We start from the raw sequence: 5,521 nt of genomic DNA, 5'->3' as shown, positions 1-5,521 counted from the left end.
AAGCTCACTCTTCTGGATCACTACATCTGAGACCCCAAGCAAGGTGCAACATCTTGCTTCATCCATAAAATAAGGATGATAGTAGTGGGAGACAGGAGATGGCACAGCAATTAAAGTACTTGTGCTGTAAGCAGCAGGCCTGATGAATGAGTTTACATTCCCAAAACACATATCAGTGCCAGTGGATATACTGACCTGTCTGTACTTCCAGCGGTGGGAAGTTCCATAAGCAAGCTATATAGCTAGACTAGCTGTGTCATCAAGCCCTGGAGTTAACTTAGGAACCCTGCCTGAACACATATGAGAGAGGGTGCTTGAAGAAGACTCCTGACACAATCTCCAGCTTCCATATGCACACACACATTGTATACACATCCTCCCATACCTGGATATCCACACACACATGCAAATATTCTCAGAAAGAAGGGATAACAGTAGTATCTCCATCATAGAATAATCAGGACTATTGGATGAGTTAATAGAAGCAAAGACATGAGGAAATATCTATCATGTTAGATCTACAATTGTTAGAGAGGTTATTAGTTTGTGTCCTAGTTATCTAGCATACTACTAATTATTTTCCCCTTTAGTCAAATCTTTTCATTAATATTTGTGGTTCCTCCTGTACTTAAAATATCAACTCCATTCCTATCTCTCCTTCACAGGTCCTTCCTTTGAAATCTTGGTCATCATGTACAATTTCCTTCATTATATGTCCACTTTGACGAGTCATGTACCTGTTAAACTCAACTTTCCCCTCCCAACTGGTCACCTCTCCATCCTTGCTGAGGAAGCACACCCACCATTGAAGCTAGAATGCTGATAATAACCTTCTGTGATGTTAGTACCGATGTTCAAGCCCTGAGCCATCAACATCCTGTCTCTGTTTTTACCCATATTCCTCAGACCTTGTAAATGTCTGTTACCTGCCATGCGAACTATTGGAAATTTCAACTGACTTGCTTCTCAGCCCTCTGACCTCTTTAATTCCATTGTCTATGTACCTGGGAGAACCTTTTCAAACATGAGAAGGTCTTATACTTAGAGAATGCCGGTGCCTTCTTTTCTCTCTTATAGTCAAGATGAACTAACTCTGGCTGAGCTCATAAGATGTTTGTACCTCAATTTTAAGTTACTTTGTTCTCTCTGCTGCTTTCTTACTGAAGGTATTGGCCATTGTTTTATCTTATGAAAACTGTCCACTCTTCTCAGTGCAGAGCCTGTGTGCATGCTGGTCCTCCTAATAACCCCATCGTTTCTGTTCTTTGTGGCTTCTAGACTCTTGCATCACATTCTCAGGAAACCATCCTTTGATCTTCATGGCCAGATATGTCCTTATATCATTCTTGTTTGTGATGTTTAACATGTTCCTGTTTTTATATTTCTTTATGGCATGCTTAGGTTTTGTTTGTCTTATAATAAACTACAACTTCTGTGAGCCAGTATCTTCAGGAGACAGTCCTGCAACTGAGTGGTCAGGATTTCGCATATTGATATTATAGCCTTTGGGGATTCACACCCCTTCCCCGGGGCAATCCTCTGAAACCATCTTTGTGGCTATAGAATGATGCCAGGAACAGCATGAGCCTCATCCCGTAGAAGAGTTATCTATATGATGTGCACAAGCTAATTCCAACACAGTTGCTCATAATTGTGATTAAACCACAGTATTCTTGACTAGACATGGCCACAGAAATTAAGTCAAATGAATTATCGAGTTGTTAGGCTCTGCCTTACTTGCCTGGTGTAACTGCAGGGAAGAGCATTTCGGCACATTCTCTCCCCTTAGAATTCCTCAGACTGCAGTGCCTGAGTCCACTCTACTCACAAATAACATCACAAGACACAACCATGACAGGGCGACTTTTATTAACTGTGCAGTATTTGCATTCAAGTATAGAGTCTGCATGTGAAGGCTTTCTTCCTTAAAGAAATGACTGTTTCAAATTACGATGACTAAACACAGACTACAGATACTCCCAAAACCACAGCAAGGGAACAAGCTGGGAACTGCATTATTTTATCTTCAGAATGGCCAGAAATATTTCAATCTTCACTCTTTTGATGACTTCATAGAGAAATAACTGTGTGGTTGACTTTATAAAAGAGAGGAGAAATTAGAAAGAAAGGGAGAGGGAGAGAGAGAGAGAGAGAGAATGTTCCAGCCTTTACTTTTGAATTTTGGGACTACATCACAATACCTAAAGAAGAACAGAAATTGTTTTCTGGCTTTGATGTTCAAACGTCAAGACAATAATTTTTTTCTATTACAAAATGATGACTGTCTGGAAAATATTTTTTCTATTAATATTACAAGATTTTTAGGTCTTTGGACAGTTCATTTGAATGGCCACAAGAGAGCAGTAAGAAATTAAAGCTCACTCAGTGACTCAGAGTCACACTGATGTGGGCCCTTTGCTATTAGGAAAGTTTGAAAGTCCGGTGGACTTCATGTTCATGGACTTGGAGAGGCAGTCCGGGAGTCCATTCTCCCCCTTAAAAGCTATGTAGTCAAGAAGGTCAATGCAGACACCATCAACAAATTGCCAGGAAAGAACCTGGAATTAGACCTTCAGGAAACCCATATTCATGTGTGAAATGGAAAAATATTCTCGCCTAGAGCTCAGGGGTGTCTTGAGAAGTTTCTGCCCTGTCCCTGTGGAATATACAAGACACAAAGGTATGTGGTACAAGACAGAGTCCCACAGGGCAGGCCTGGGCATCCTTTAGAGCATGATCAGTATTTTCAAATGTTTGCAACCAGGAATGTTTTACAGTTCTAATTCTACCTTTCTCTCTTATAGTTTAACTATCATATAAAGTGGTGTTTGGAGGATATCGTGATAGTTCTTAAACCTCTTCCCTAACTCTCTATATTCTCTACCCTCTTTGCTCACACTAACTTTGCCATGTATGACTTAATATGTTGAATACCATGAATTTTAAAAGCAAATTTAAAAAATGAATTCATAAATGGCTAGGAACAGAATTAGTATATGAGACATTACTATAAATCTGTTCAAGAAAAAGTTTAACAACCAGTAAAATAAAATTACTCCAAGCTCACAAAATTAGAATCACAGTCAATATACATGTGAAAATTGTTTGTGCTTAGTAAATGGCAGAATGTCAAAGTGGTGAGTTTTGTATTAGCAGACTTTGTGCTGAAAACAGCACGATCCTGATGCTTTGTACTAACAGAAAGATGACACAGCCTGTGGGGCAGATGTGGAAGCAGCTAGAAAGTAAGGTAGAGCAACAAGCTTTAAAGTGTGTACTTGCTTTAACGGAGACAATTCCTCGCTGGGAATTAACACTGTGAAAACAACCCGAGGAACGCAATGTAGAGGCTTCAATAGTAGAAGAGAACTGGAAAAAAAGGAAAATTGTGTTTCAAAGAAAACAAATTTGTGAAAATAAAGGTATAGGGGGAGAATAGTAGAAGAAAACTGGAAAAAAAGGAAAATTCTGTTTCAAAGAAGAAAAATTTGTGAAAATAAAGGTATAGGGGTGCAGCAAGACTTTGACAAAATACACTGACAATAAAATACACATACACGTGCTGGCCCTGGAAACACAGGAGGGATTTTAATTCATAGTGAGTATTAAACGCCATAAGTGATTCAACACAGGAAGAAGCTGTGCTTGGCTACATAGGAAAATATCTGTATATTATTTTCAAAGTAGCAATTCCCCCTGGGGATGAGTCTTAAAAATGATTTGTTTCTGTTTTCTTCCACCGTTTCGTTTCCCCAAATGCTTTGGTTTTAAAACAATTAGTGTGTAACTTTCAAATTCAATAAACACACACACACACACACACACACAAAATCTATTTCTATGCTCTAGGAAATTCTCAGAGAATCTTAAAAGCTAGTTTGATAAATCTAAAAAAGTGCTTAAAATATGATCTCCAGTTACCAAGTGACAGAGAATAAAAATCTATTAATTAAAGTCAGCATATGTAATTTACAGATTCTAAATAGTAAGAAAGAAAACTATGTATTGAAATTTTTCCAAAGTAGTTATAGATGGTATTCAGTCAACTTACACATTTAGGTTATTTTGTAAATCAGTTCAAACAGATTATCATATTTTAAGTATAAAAATTTTTGCTTTTCAAAAGAAATAAGCTCTTCTTTAGTATTCTATTTATGGACAAGCCAGCAATCTGGCATTTAAGCAATTTCAATTTTTTCTAGATGTTTTAACTGACTGTCTGCTCATTGATTTTCAGTCATATATTGAACCTGTAACTACTATAATGAACTACATTTCAAAAGGAACTTTATTTAATGTGACCTCTGTCTTGCTGAGAATAGCTTCCTTAATGATAAGTCAGAATTTAGAGAAGGTATAATTGTTTCATATTTGGAAAATAATATGCTTCTCAACATAACCCATGAGCAATTATTATTTTTGACCATTTGAATTACTTCTATATTTTAAAATCATGAATTATCACATATTTTCTATGAAGCCACTAATATATCAGATTTAAACCATCACTGCAAAATACATATTATTACCTCTAATTTATGTTAGTGTAATCATAGTAAGTACAACCCGTTGTCTATCATGACTTACGTGAAGCTGGAAAGAATCCCATGTGTGAGCGCTCTAGTTCCTAGAGGAATTTCATGTTTCCTTGGAAGAGACACTTTTCCCCAATTAATCATATGTGGTGGTCCATTTCCTTCTATTAGGGAACCCTCCTAGGCAGGAAAAAAATATCTATGACTTTCTTCCTGGTTATAATTTAGAAGAATGAGAAGCAGACTATGGTAGTGTGTACAAGGCAGGCTGGACCAAACGCCAGTTCCCAGGCTTCTCCTGGACTTCCACAGATGAAGTGAAAAAGCTGAAGTTCTTGCATGTGTTTCTGCATTCCCTGGATTCTAGTCTATGGATGAGAATTCATGTTCTCACTAGCTTTTTTAGTTACCCTCTTTTCCAATGAATTTTATCTTTCTCCAGAGAAAGAAACAGTGTCATGGAAGACGTGAGACCAAGCAAGGAAACAAACATCACTGTTCTACCCATTGTAACTGAAAATGTGCTTTTTAGCTGTCAATTAAATCTTATTTGGTAGCCATGGCATTCAAATGCTCTCATTGTGAAGACAGGGCAGAGAGTGGCAGCATTGTCAGCTCAGGCAAGTGCACTTGCCACCTTCAAAACCCCTTCTAGCTGATACACAGCATTGCTCCCTGCAATGGCCATTGTTTACTTTGGTAGAAAGCTCTTTGGAATTTCTGAGGCCCTCCTGATTCTCACCATGCTCTCTGCCCATTTCTTCTTTTCTGCTTTCCTGCAATTCACTGCTTCTGTCCCTCATACATCTTCATACTTTCACACAATATGATGAAAAACTAGAGATAAATTTGACCTCCCAGAAACTCCTAAAGGAAGGGCTAGAAAGGGCTCAGTGGGTAACGATCTTAGTTTGCAAGCATGAGAACCTGAGTTTGAGCTCCAGAACCTACCCCAGAAGAAAAACCAAAGACAGTTTAAGTATAAC

The 5,521-nt window shown here is 38.0% G+C and overlaps 1 long non-coding RNA gene across 1 annotated transcript; it reads left to right on the top strand.

Annotated features, from left to right (window-relative positions):
• The first annotated feature begins 2,419 nt into the window (after positions 1-2,419).
• On the top strand, positions 2,420-5,100 carry LOC147005665 (uncharacterized). The gene is made up of 2 exons (XR_015046641.1): positions 2,420-2,680; positions 4,978-5,100. It is a non-coding gene; the product is annotated as an uncharacterized LOC147005665 (long non-coding RNA).
• The last annotated feature ends 421 nt before the right edge of the window (positions 5,101-5,521 follow it).

The sequence above is a fragment of the Mus caroli genome, unplaced genomic scaffold (genome assembly GCF_978045245.1).
Source record: "Mus caroli unplaced genomic scaffold, Mus_caroli_1 scaffold_3, whole genome shotgun sequence".
NCBI classification, from domain to species: domain Eukaryota; kingdom Metazoa; phylum Chordata; class Mammalia; order Rodentia; family Muridae; genus Mus; species Mus caroli.
This window is presented reverse-complemented; position numbering and strand designations above follow the sequence as displayed.